The 12,484-nt window shown below is 38.4% G+C and overlaps 1 long non-coding RNA gene across 1 annotated transcript in view; it reads left to right on the top strand.

The window, feature by feature from the left end:
- The window catches only part of LOC134479381 (uncharacterized), a 59,696-nt gene extending 48,958 nt beyond the window's left edge, over nt 1–10,738 (top strand). Inside the window, exons 3-5 of the long non-coding RNA XR_010052667.1 lie at nt 7,640–7,717; nt 9,685–9,737; nt 10,069–10,738. This is a non-coding gene — a long non-coding RNA (uncharacterized LOC134479381). The remainder of the gene's footprint in view (nt 1–7,639; nt 7,718–9,684; nt 9,738–10,068) is intronic.
- Nucleotides 10,739–12,484: the final 1,746 nt, after the last annotated feature.

Here is a 12,484-nt window from a genome sequence, read left to right as displayed (position 1 = left end):
AGTGCATGGAACTGGAAAATATCATCCTGAGCAAGGTAACCCAATCACAAAAGAACACACATGGTATGCACTCCCTGGGCATGCCCAAGACACAATTTATAGACCACATGAAGCTCAAGAAGAAGAAGGAAGACCAAAGTGTGGATGCTTCAGGCCTTCTGAGAAGGGGGAACAAAATATGTACAGGATGAAACACAGAGACAAAATGTGGAGCAGAGACTGAAGGAAAGGCCATCCAGATACTGCTTCACTGGTGGATCCATCCCATATACAGTCACCAAACCCAAACACTAGTGATGCCAAGAAGTTCTTACTGACAGGAGCCTGATATAGCTGTCTCCTGAGAGGCTCCTCCAGAGCCTAACAAATACAGAGGCAGATGCTCACAGCCAACCATTGGCCTGGGAATGTGGTCCCCAATGGAGGAGTTAGAGAAAGGACTGAAGGAGCCGAAGGGGTTTGCAACCCCATAGGAAAAACAACATCAACCAACCAGACCCCCCCTGACTTCTCAGAGTCTAAACCACCAATAAGAGTACACATGGAGGGACAGATGGCTCCAGTTGCATATATAGCAGAAGATGGCCTTGTTGGGTTCATCATGGGAGGAGAAGCCCTTGGTCCTGTGAAGGCTGGATTCCCCATTGTAGGTGAATGCCAGGGCAGGGAGGAGTGAGTGGGTGGGTGGGTAGTGCTCACCCTTATGGATGCAGGGGCGGGAGGATGTGACTAGGAAAGGTAATTTGAAATGTAAATAAAATATCCAATAAAAGAAAAAAAACTTCAAACAAGAGGAAGTTTTAGTTTTACATTTTAAGAAAGAGCTATTATAACTTCTTTGAATGTCATTGCCAACATCTTACTTCTGAATGCACATTTGTTTAAGTCCTTTTAGAAAGTTGTATGTTGAAATCCACTCTTTGAATTTTGGGCAGGTCCTTTAACTGTTTTATTTTAAAGTGCACATTTACTTCAGTTACTTCTATGAACTCCAAAATTATAGCAGAAGTTATGTCATCCAAACTGTGATGGAATGACTGTTGCAAACTCCTTATATTTGTTGTCTTTAATGATCATTTTGAGAACTATGTCTCCTTAGCTAAGGAAGTTCTTGAGGAAAGGCTGCAAACCATGTACTTCCACATCTCTGGCCAACAGTCTCTTCACCTATACTAAAGCAGAGCAAGAGCAAGGTACAGGAAGAACTCCTTGGCTTTTCTGTGATTGATCTGCCCAAGAGAGTATGATGTCACCCATTTTCATGCCTTGTTTTAGGATGATGTACACCTTATAATAAGGAAGTTAAAATTTACCAGGCAAGATAAAGTCGGCCATTCCCCCCTGCTGAAATTGATACAGTATGATACATAAGAATTATCCCTAGAAAAATAAGGCCACAATAAATAGAGAAAAGGCAGTTGCATTCTTGGATATTGTCACAAGAGGGCATTTATGGATTAACTCATTGCATTTTTTTCTGTATTTGAGAACACTAGAAAACATTTCTAACTTGTACAATCTAAGAATAATTAAGGAAAAATTATGAGAGGGAAGTCTCTAAATTTTATAACAGAATTTATATCAATTCTGCTTTAGGAAATTGGCTTAGTTTTCAGAAGTTTCTGTCAAAGGAAAAGTTGTACATATTTATAGATTTTAGATGTCAGCAGCTCAATATCCCTAAATACTGAGACCCTAAAAATAGTGTTATCTAAATTATCCACCCACAATTTATTTCTTGCATTCACTTATGTTCTATTATACAACAGATATATAAAATATATCATATCAAAACTAGTAAAAGCTAATTGTGTACTAAAACACAGTTTTATCTTTGTGTTGAAAAAACAAGCTAATTAATATTCCTAAGTATTTTGAAAGCAGGTGCCATTTAGACAACACAGGCACACGCATCATAGCAAGTAATGAAAGGCTCTGGCATATTAGGAAGGAGGGAAAGTAAATTGGTAGGGAGAGAAAATGATTTGGCACACAAGGAAGAAAATAGAAGCCATTACCTAACAGATTTTACTTGAGGCCTGTAACCTGAATTTCCTGACACAGTCATCTTCACCAGACCAGTCCTCACATGGCTTTGGGTCTACAGTACACAGTGAACATGGTAAATGAATACAGAATAGCATCTCATATCAAAGGTAAATTTAAAGATGTCAGGAGAAGAAAGAATTTTCAGAGATTGTTAATTACATAACTTTCTTGTTCCAATGATTGCTGTTAAATTTTCAGATACCATGGGTAACTTTGTCTGGTAACCTAAGGTTTTCAAATAACCATAGAGCTGGTACCAGGTAAACAAAGCATTGGGAGGTCAAGGCAGTACTTTCATCTGCAAGAACAAAGCAGGTGAGGATGTAAGACCAGCTATATCCAGTGACTCCTGGAATCCATCCAGTCTAACAGAATGAGACCCTACACATAAGGAGGGACCCCCATACCCAACTTATCTAATATTTTGCAAAGTTCTCTTCTTAATTGATCTAATAACCAGAAGCGAGCTATCAGAATGTTTAGTAAACATTAGGTGACCATTTTATATAATTTCAATCAAAAGTATAGAAATGAAGCATTTTAGATAAACTGTCATCTTATTAGGGAAAAGCACCCAGTTTCCTTCAGGCATTTCAGTACAATCAAAGCACACTTCAGATTTGTTCTCGTACTTATAGGGAAGCCTCACCTTCCACAAACCATTGCTCTCATGCAATGCCACAGAAGACAGAGAGGGAAGAGGAGCTGTCAAAGCTGTTCAGTTAAAAAATCCTGGATCCAGAGATCAACTCCAACACATCCTAAAAAATAATTGGTTTTCTCATCTATAAAATTAGAATGATGTTATTTGCATCAGTGAACTATTCTAGGTAGCAAATTTTAGCATGTGTAATTTTCCTGATGAGTAAAAGGTAGTCCCTACACTTCAGAGTTTATATTGGAAGGACCTCAGGCTTTAACATCTGGGTTGAAAATTTTTAAGACCATGGTGGTGACAGAGATGATCACAAAGTACAACACATGCCTTTTGCATTTTCATACATACTTGCAATCAGTTTGAGCATGAGGGCACTTCTGACTAATTAGAGGTGGTGGGAGTGATAGATGTCATTTTCAGGCCCAGACAATTAAAAGCGACAAGCTATCCTCATCAGTGCCACCTCCTACCACGCTGCTCTTCAAACCTGGTACTGAGACAGTGGCACCTCATTATAGCAAGACCTTCCTCAACTGAATCATCTCCAGGCACCATAATGCATTAGAATCTGAGCAGATCAGTATTTGATCCATGTAAAACCTAAAACATGGGTAGTTCCTGATCACCGAATGGTAGGTGTTAAATTCTTTCTACAGCATAATGTAGTTTAGCTAACAAGGATTATAATTTTTACCAAAAAACTGTATTTCATGAATAAGAAAACTATAATCTAGAGAAATAAGTTTATGTAAAAAGAAAGACTAGAATGCTAACAATGAAAAGAAAATGGCAGTACAGGCTCTTCCCAAAGCTTGATCTCTTGTAAATTGCAGGCTATATTCTTATCACCTTCTCTATAAATATGCCTGATATATATTTCTAATATATTTTAAATTTTTTCCAGATATTTCTTGAGTCATCTTTGTCTTATTATTTTTCAGATGTCTTTAATGTACCCAAGTTCTAAATTGAGATAATCAGTTACTGCATTCTACAAAAGATTGTTTTATGCCACTTTCCCCAAATGGAAATTTTACTGTGTTAATGTATGTACTGGTTGGAATTTCTGGTTACATTTTGCTTTTCAGCCTTTTTCTACTGCATGAGAATGTTGACACTAACATTCATCGTAGATTTTTCAGTTCATATACATATTGACTTAGTCTTTGACACTTTGTGTTTCATTATCTAACAGTACAAAGATTCCAAACAATGTTCTAAATATTTGATGGACATGAAATGAGCTTTAAGAATAAAGAAAAAAAATGACTGTAGGACACATTATTCAAGGACAATTACTTAAGAGAAGTCAATGGGAGAATGAGGAGGAACCTTCACATAAGGGAAAGAACAGTCAATAAAATACATTCTCAGGAGTAACAGGAAAGAACTAATTTCAAGACATTGAAGATAAGGAAACACTACATGAGCAGTGAAGAAATGGAGCAGAGGAAAAGTGATCTTTGGTGGGTTTTGAGAATGATTCCTTTTCTGAGATGTAATATTTTATTCATTCTTTCACAATGTTATATATGCATACACTAGATTGTAATCATGTCCATCCTCTGTTTCTTCCACTAATTCCTCCCAGATGCACCCCATCCTCTCTTACTTTCGATGCACCTTCTGCCCATTTCCTATATAATCTGCTGAGTCCAGTGCCACACAAGGATTCCTAAAGGCTTTTCTCTTTGCAACATGAGGCATATTACTAGGCCCATCAGGAACACTGTGTTATTGTAAAAGTCACAAAAAGCAGTATTAGGCATCCGAACCTCCAAGAGGAATATGGTGGATTGAACCCTTCCAAGTTACTTTAAGTCATAAGCCAGAGGCCAAGCAACTCCTTCATCCAAATGAAGTGTTCTATTATTCAAAACCACTCCTATCCTCCTTCCCCTCTTTCCTCGTCTCTCCTTGTCCTCCCACTCCCCTTTATTCTCTTTCCCTTTCATACTTTCCTTTCTCCTCTTTGGTCAGCATGAGACCTAGTGCTTATCAACACATAGGAACCTAACCTCAAAAGAGACGAGGAGGTATCAAGTTCTGTATTCAGTTATCTATACTGTGCATATTCTGGTTTCGTCACCACATTAAGCACTTCTTAAACTAAATAACTTAGAAAAAATGGTTGTGGTGTTTGTTTGTTTGTTTGTTGCTGAATTTTGGTCATAGCACTACTTGAATCACACAGGGAGTCAACAGAGATCAACAATACACTAGTACTAAATTATCTTAGGCAAAAGAAAATAAAGAGTCATGAACAGATATCTAATTAAAATTGGCATTTGGAGATGGCTCCCTCAGAGTATTTATGTTAAACATGAGATCTGATATGACGAGCCAGAATTCAAGGACTTGATATTATTTATATATTTTCTATACCCAAGTTATAAAGATAAAAATGACTACTGCTGTTATTATTGTTATTGTTATTATTCAGGGCAGAATCTTGGCCTGAACTCTTTAGAGTGACCTCCTGATTCAGCTTTCACAGCTTAAGTGATGGAATTATAGGTGTACAACCACGACCACACCCCTTAGATTCGGTGATTGGTAACTGGGAAGATCCTGGGGCTTCTAGAATGCTAGGCAAGCGCACTTGAGCACTGAGCTAGAAGTGTATATTATACTGCTCTGATCAATAAGCACGAATACTGCTCAAGTATAGTAGCTAGAATAGTAAATATGTAGTATTAGCTTTCCAGCTTTAACTTGAATTTACATTTTGATCATATTATTGTAAGTGATAAATTATAAAAGAAGGCTAAATTAAAAAGATATATCACCTCCCTGCCAGTGAAATTACTTTCCTATGGTATGTCTCCTTGCCAGAAATCACTAAATAAAAAGATTTCAAGAATTAAAAAAAAGATATACCACATGAAATATAAATAATTCAATACTATCAGTCTAAATTCTCAGTTGTATCCTAAACATTAAACCAGAACTTTCGGAGGTGGGTCTCAGAAAAATATTAAATAAGTCACTCATCTGGTTTTGAAGCTTGTAGAATATTGATAACTACAGCCTGAGTGCCAGAACTAATAAATATTTGATTTCTGGATAAGGTACTCTGACACTGGATGCTTCACAGGCTCTCCACGCAGTTTTAATGTGTCTACTGTATAATGTGTAGCTGAGAAGTCTTGCAGTGAATCACACAGAAGACTTCCGGAAAGATACTTGATGAGAGTAGTGGAGAGATTGCATGTATGGCTCAAGGGTAGCTCCATGCACCCTCCATGGCTCCTTCCTATGTAATAACTGAATCAGTGCTCTCCTTTCATATCCTGACACACACAAACCACTTCCTTCTTTCTGCTCAGCATATGCATGTCCCATATCAATGACTGTTTGGTGACTGAGTGAATCATTGTACACGTTAGACCTCGACAAGATTGTTCTTATAGCATGTACAAGAAGCGATGCGGAGATGTGGGATCCATCCTTTATTTTACACAGATATTTGTTCTAATTTAATTCAGATGGCATATAAGCTATAACTCTAAATTTTAACTAATCTACTCTAAAAATCACTTCTCTAATTTAGTAATTTATTATTAGTAACCAATTGCTCGAGGGGCATCTCACAATTAATCAAGGTTCATTATAATATTTGGCTATTTCAAGGTTGAGAAGAACAAATTTGCATTTATGTAAAGTGGTCAGGATTTTGAATCCAGCTTGGAATGGTTTATCTTAAGGATACAGTAAAGAGCACAGAAGCTCGATTAACTTCATGGAGTCACAGTATATCTTCATCTATCTACCAGAACATTGGTCAGTTGCTGTCAGAGTGATCATGCTTGAGGCCTTATTGTCCTGGTGAAGAAGCCAAGGCCAACAGAGTCACCCCTGATGTCCTCTGTTTTCCTGAGTCTTAGTCATGACTCAATCATTGCTACAGGAAAATGAGATCAAATACTGCCTTTTCCTATGGGAGTCACTTTCTGCAGTTTGTATGCCTTTGTAGGGTACTCACATCTTATTCTCTGTATGGAGATATTATAGCTTATTTTATTTCTTACTTTATAGAATCCTACATAAAATTACCAAGGAAGTCTGTTGAGTTACTAAAGGACAGTTCTTTTCAGCTTATTCAAGGGGTTCAAATGCTGTGCTCTTGCTAAAATCTAAGCCCTCTGAGGACAGGCAGGACTCTGAGTACTTCATTGGCTGAGCTTTCTTTGCCCTGGAGCAGTAGCGCAGCACTGTTAATAGTGTAGAAACTCGATATTACAATCTGATATTCTGATTAAATTACAGCGGTAATTTCTTCTAAATATAGTTATTCCTAAATCAACACTATCCACACCTTGATGGCATCCCTGTATGAAAGCACTGTCAGCTACCATGTGGAGATTTTGTTAAAGAAGTGATTCTTAATTACATGATGAGCCATGAGGTAAACACAGTGTTCTGATAAACACTACAGTACAGGTCAGTGCTATGCACACAACAAAGCTTTAAGGGAGGGATCACATTCTCAGAGAAATCTTGAGGGAAGAGTGTGGAGTTGGTCAAAATAATAAAGATTAAAATACTAAAACAAAAATCTTAATTATAGTCCCAACTGTGGTAATGTGTATCCACACTTAGAGAATGTACACTAGAAAAAGAGAAAATGGATACTATTAACATATACGATAATGCCAGAGTTATTTGAAAAGATTTAAAAACACATCAGTAACATTTGAACAGAATAATAAAGGGAAGACATTCGCAATGCTATAAATATGACACTAGAAAAACGACAATTAAAATATACTTTACATGTGTATTGCATCTAATTACCACTATCTCCTAAATTCTCTCTCTCTCTCTCTCTCTCTCTCTCTCTCTCTCTCTCCTCCCTCCCTCCTTCCCTTCTTCCTCTTTTTCTCCCTCTCTCTTTTCTTTCCTTCCTTCCTTCTTTCCTTTCACCCCTAGCTTTGAAACCAGCATGTAGCCAAGTCTTGAATTGAACTCCTGGTCCTTCTGGCTTTTTCACAAGTGCTGGAATATCAGGTGAGTACCACCAAGCCCTGAATGCCTGTTTGTACTATTTATGAACATAGGAAAAGATGAAAGCCTCCCTAACTTATTTCATAAAAATTTAAATATTTTGATCATTAAAATCTCAACGATATACATCTTAAACAAAACTGTAAATAGGTAATATTACTTGTGCAGAACTATCGATATAGTGATGGGTTATAAAATATATACACAATGATAAAATGTATTTTATTCTGGGAATTGAAAGACTGTTTCTCCTAGAAATAGAGTATCAGGGTGGCCACAGTGGTTCTTAGGCTCTGGAACTGGAGCTGGCAATGGTCTTTATTATAGCACTCAAAGCTGCAGCCTCTGTAACCAGCTCCCTCCTTTCAAAGTTGAGGATAATGATATGGCATAGCTCAGTGAGTTCATAAATATGAAGTGTTTAATTATGCCTGGCACACAGTGAGAAAACCACAGCATCAGCTATTATTATCTGCAAACTCATGGCCCAAACCCAGGATTATATAAAAATGAACTTCATGGCACCTGAAAAAAATCAGCAATTCCTTATAAACTGGGATGAATTTTGTTGTGTTATGATTCTAACAGAATGAAATCCTAAATTTTGTCTATGCACAAACTGGATAAATAAACATACCTCAAATTTGAAGTTAAAATATTTATCACAACATTGCATGCTGAAATCACTCAAGCTTGAAGTACCTATTCCTAAGTTTGTCTCAGGCTACGATACTCACCAATGTCGCTATTATTTATCAAATGATCATTCACCAGGGACATCCAACTCCACTGCAGAGATGTTTATACTCAGGGGCTTATGTTCCACAAGTTACATTTAAGGTTGAAAAGGTCATATTGAAAGAATCTATTTTACCAAAGAGTGAGCACAGGCTGGACCTAGGCCTCCTGCTCATATGTACAAATGAATAGCTTGGTCCCCAACAACAGGAGTGGAGGTTTTCCCCGGATCTGTTGTCTGCCTACCTTTCGGTCCTGTTCTCCTAATGAACTTACTTGTCTGGCCTCAGTGGGTGAGGATGTGCATAGTATTGCAGGGAGGGACCTGATGTTCTTGGAGAGATAACAGGCTGGGGGTAGCGGGAGTATACAAGAGGGGGGTAGTGGGGTAATAGCAGGGGTGTTGACTATAGGTGGTGTCCCCCTTCTCAAAGGAAAAGGGGAGGGAGGAATGGGGCTCATTCATGCTGGGGTACTAGGAGGAGGGGAGGAACTTATATTGCCATGTGAAGTGAATAAAAAATATTTCACATAAATAACTTACCAAACATCATGGCTTAGCCTAAACTTCCTGAAACAGATTCAAAACACATTAACTACAATTAGGCAAAGTCATCTCTCAACCTATCTATTTAATAATAAAATGTTGGATGTCTCACACAATAGATTGAGTACCATCCATGAAGGAACAATGGAATGGTGACCTAGTTCCTCACCATTAAAGTACACAGAGAAAAGCATACTCAGCCTGAATACTATTTGGAATACTTGACAAAAGTAGTCACTGAGTGAAGGAGTCAGGGGCGATAGTGTACAGATACCAGTTTCTCTTTGACTAAGTTTGACACTAGCCAGTAGAAGACCCTGAAACATCACCATTTATTACTTTAGCAGGCACAGTTTTCCTCAAGAAAATACCATGTTTTGACTACACCATTTTCTTCCTTTTTTATTAAGTATTTATAGCAAGCAAACGTGTTAGAAAAACTTCCTGCACAAACACAAACAAATGCTTAATCACCCCAGATAGGAAACAATGACAGACTAAAGTACCAGTTCACCAAAGTCCAACCTAAACACTTGATTAGGTGTGTTTACAGAGCCTGGGCGATGCGTTATAGGAGGGTGGGTGATCCTAAAACAGTGGCAGTGCCAAGTCCTGAAGAGAGCCTGGATGGAAGCTGCTGCATCTTGGAGTCTAGCTTTCAACCAGCCTTCTACTTTGTATACAGACCAGTGCCCCAAGATCTGCAGTTGGAAGAGGAAGTAATAGCTGGAATACCAGGTAAGAGTCTCTTGACCCTGCTAGGGAGGGACTCTAGCTCCATTACCATTATCACAGACCTGACTATCACCGTACTAGTCTGCTCTTGTTGCCATGGATACTAGGGCACAGTTCAAGATGGTATCTTGTTATGACCAGAGGACAAACAGGCACACAATACAATGTTATTTGTCTACCTGCCTCTCTGGTCTTGCAAGTCTTTCATGATGACACCCATTTCTACTCTGATACAGACAGTGTCAAACACCATCAGCAAGTTCTTTGCTATGAACTTTCTTGCAGCCTTTGTTATAACTTCGTACTTGACTTGTTTGCTTCTTTCTTCCTCCAGTTTAATCAGCCTTGTACTGGAAAGCTCTTCAGTCTCAATAGCAGCGAGCTCCTGGATACCCTTTTTACCGATGTCCAATTCTAACATTTCTCAAGCACCCCATCTGTAGCAGGAGCACCATTAAAGCCTTTGGAAGTGATGGTACAACTGCAAAGATTTCGTTTAAAAGCATTTCTTCCAATTACCGTGTGTGACTTCTTAGGATATAGCAATATTCCAGACAATGTTTAATATGTTAGAACCTTTCCAGAATTCTCTGTGCCTGGTTAGGGACCATTGTTTCATCATTCTTTGAAAACAATGTGCTGAGCAAAGAAACAATGGTCTTGGGTGAATGAGGGAGCAAATAGAGCACCTTTGTTCTTTTGACAATATTCTCTTACCTATGGAGTTATGTGACTGAGAAAGTAGTCTTCAGACAACCTAGATGCTTTCCAGTCTTGTTTTTCTGATAATGAAGAGGGGGAAAATGCATTTTCACGGTCTTAAATGTTGAAAGTCACAACTTGGTAGCTTAGAAAAAGCTTTAATTAAAATTTGACAACATTTCTACCCAAATATAAACTTTTATGGTCTTTCAAGGTCATGAATTCTGGAACTGTTTTAGAATGCTGAAGATGTATAGATGTATCAGCACTTGCTTATATATTAAATATTGAAATTGACATTAAGTATTTGTCCTGATAATATTTGGCAACTACAACTTCCCTATGCAGCTCTTTTGCTAAAATTTCATATGATGTACTTTAGTGTTTTCTATTCTGTACTGACCTTGATACTATAAAAATTATGATGTCTTACCAAGTACTGAAGCTATTGCTTGATAAAAATATTATTTGTATATATGCATACTAATATATATGAGATAATGTGCTATTTTGAAATATCAAAAAGATTTCTAACCTTGGCCCAAATTATCAGTGGAAAAGTAGGCATTTTTGTACCACAGATGTGACAAATGCTTGTTCCTCTCGGTCGTTTCTTCAATGGTGTTGGTCTATGGTGGCAGCAGATTTAACCGAAGCTCAATCACTCGCAGCACATAGATTCATTATCCCTTATGACAGACACCATGAATCATAAAAGTTTCAACTCCTGTGTGGCAGGTAACCAGTAGACTATTTAATTTCACAGGGGAGAGGAATTCTGAGTTTTACCTCAAGAGTAATTATCTTCTTTCTTGTAATGCAGATGGAGGTTTTGTAGATATGGTAGGGTATGAAACACACTAGCAAAACTATTGCCAGCAACATAATACGTCATGGGATGTCAGTTGCTTATCTTCATAAGTGATATCATTTTTGACTAGGCTCTGTGATTCTTCCTCTGGCCAGTATCATGAAAAGTTACCTTATCATTATCCCCAGCCTAGGAAAAGATCAACATCTGTGTAGTGGCTATTTCTGGTTGTCAACTTGACTAGCTATATCTGGAATGAACTTCAATCCAGAATTGGAAGGCTCACCTTTGATCCTGGTCTTGAGGCTGGGAGATACAAGTTTCTGACCTGGATCTTGGTATGGAGATCTTGAGGCAAAGTGGCTATGAATCCCAGGAACTTAAGGAGATCTCTGAGCTCAAGGTCACCTGAGTCAAAGCAAGTCCCAAATCCAGGTGGTTTACACCTTTAATCTGGGATATACCTGATGCTGGAGATTTACATAAGGACATTGGAAGAAGGTAGAGTCTCTCTCTCTCTCTCTCTTTCTCTCTCTCTCTCTCTCTCCCTCCCTCCCTCCCTCCCTCCCTCCCTCCCTCGCTCTCGCTCTCGCTCTCGCTCTCGCTCTCGCTCTCGCTCTCGCTCTCGCTCTCGCTCTCTCTCTTGCCTGCCTGCCTGCCTGCCTGCCTCGTGGGACTGAGCCACTGCTAAATCCTTGGACTTCCATTCACAGCTGCTGATCATTGTTGGGGAGTTGGACTACAGACTGTAAGTCATCAACCAATTCTCTTACTATGTAGACACTACTCATAAGTTCTGTGACTCTAGAGAACCCTGACTAAGACAATCTGAAATATGACTTTTATTGTTTTTATATTATTGTAAATATTACAAGTCAAGTCACTATAAGTCAGGTGCCAAGTCTAGCCAGTGTAGCTGTATACAGGACAACTCGCCAAGTGTTTTAGGAATCATTTGAGGTGATGAGATGGGTGTGTCCAATAACTTGAGCACTAGTGAGGCCAGGGCGGAGGAGGGGACGTCTTAATGAATTAACTATGAATTCGAAACTATTTTCTATTTACCACGTACATTTTTCCCCCTTTTCCTTCTTTTCTTTATGTACCACAGAGTCAGCCAGCTGACTTCTTTTAGGACAAAATAGCTGGAAGAAAAGTAGGCACTGTTAAGCTAAAACCTTCTATGCCAAGTTGTAAACTACAGCAAATTTTCATGGTTGAGTGGAAAAAAAATCCT

Source organism: Rattus norvegicus, chromosome 6 (assembly GCF_036323735.1).
Source record: "Rattus norvegicus strain BN/NHsdMcwi chromosome 6, GRCr8, whole genome shotgun sequence".
Taxonomy (NCBI): domain Eukaryota; kingdom Metazoa; phylum Chordata; class Mammalia; order Rodentia; family Muridae; genus Rattus; species Rattus norvegicus.
Note: the sequence above shows the minus strand (reverse complement) of the source record. Positions and strands in the feature narration are given on the sequence as shown.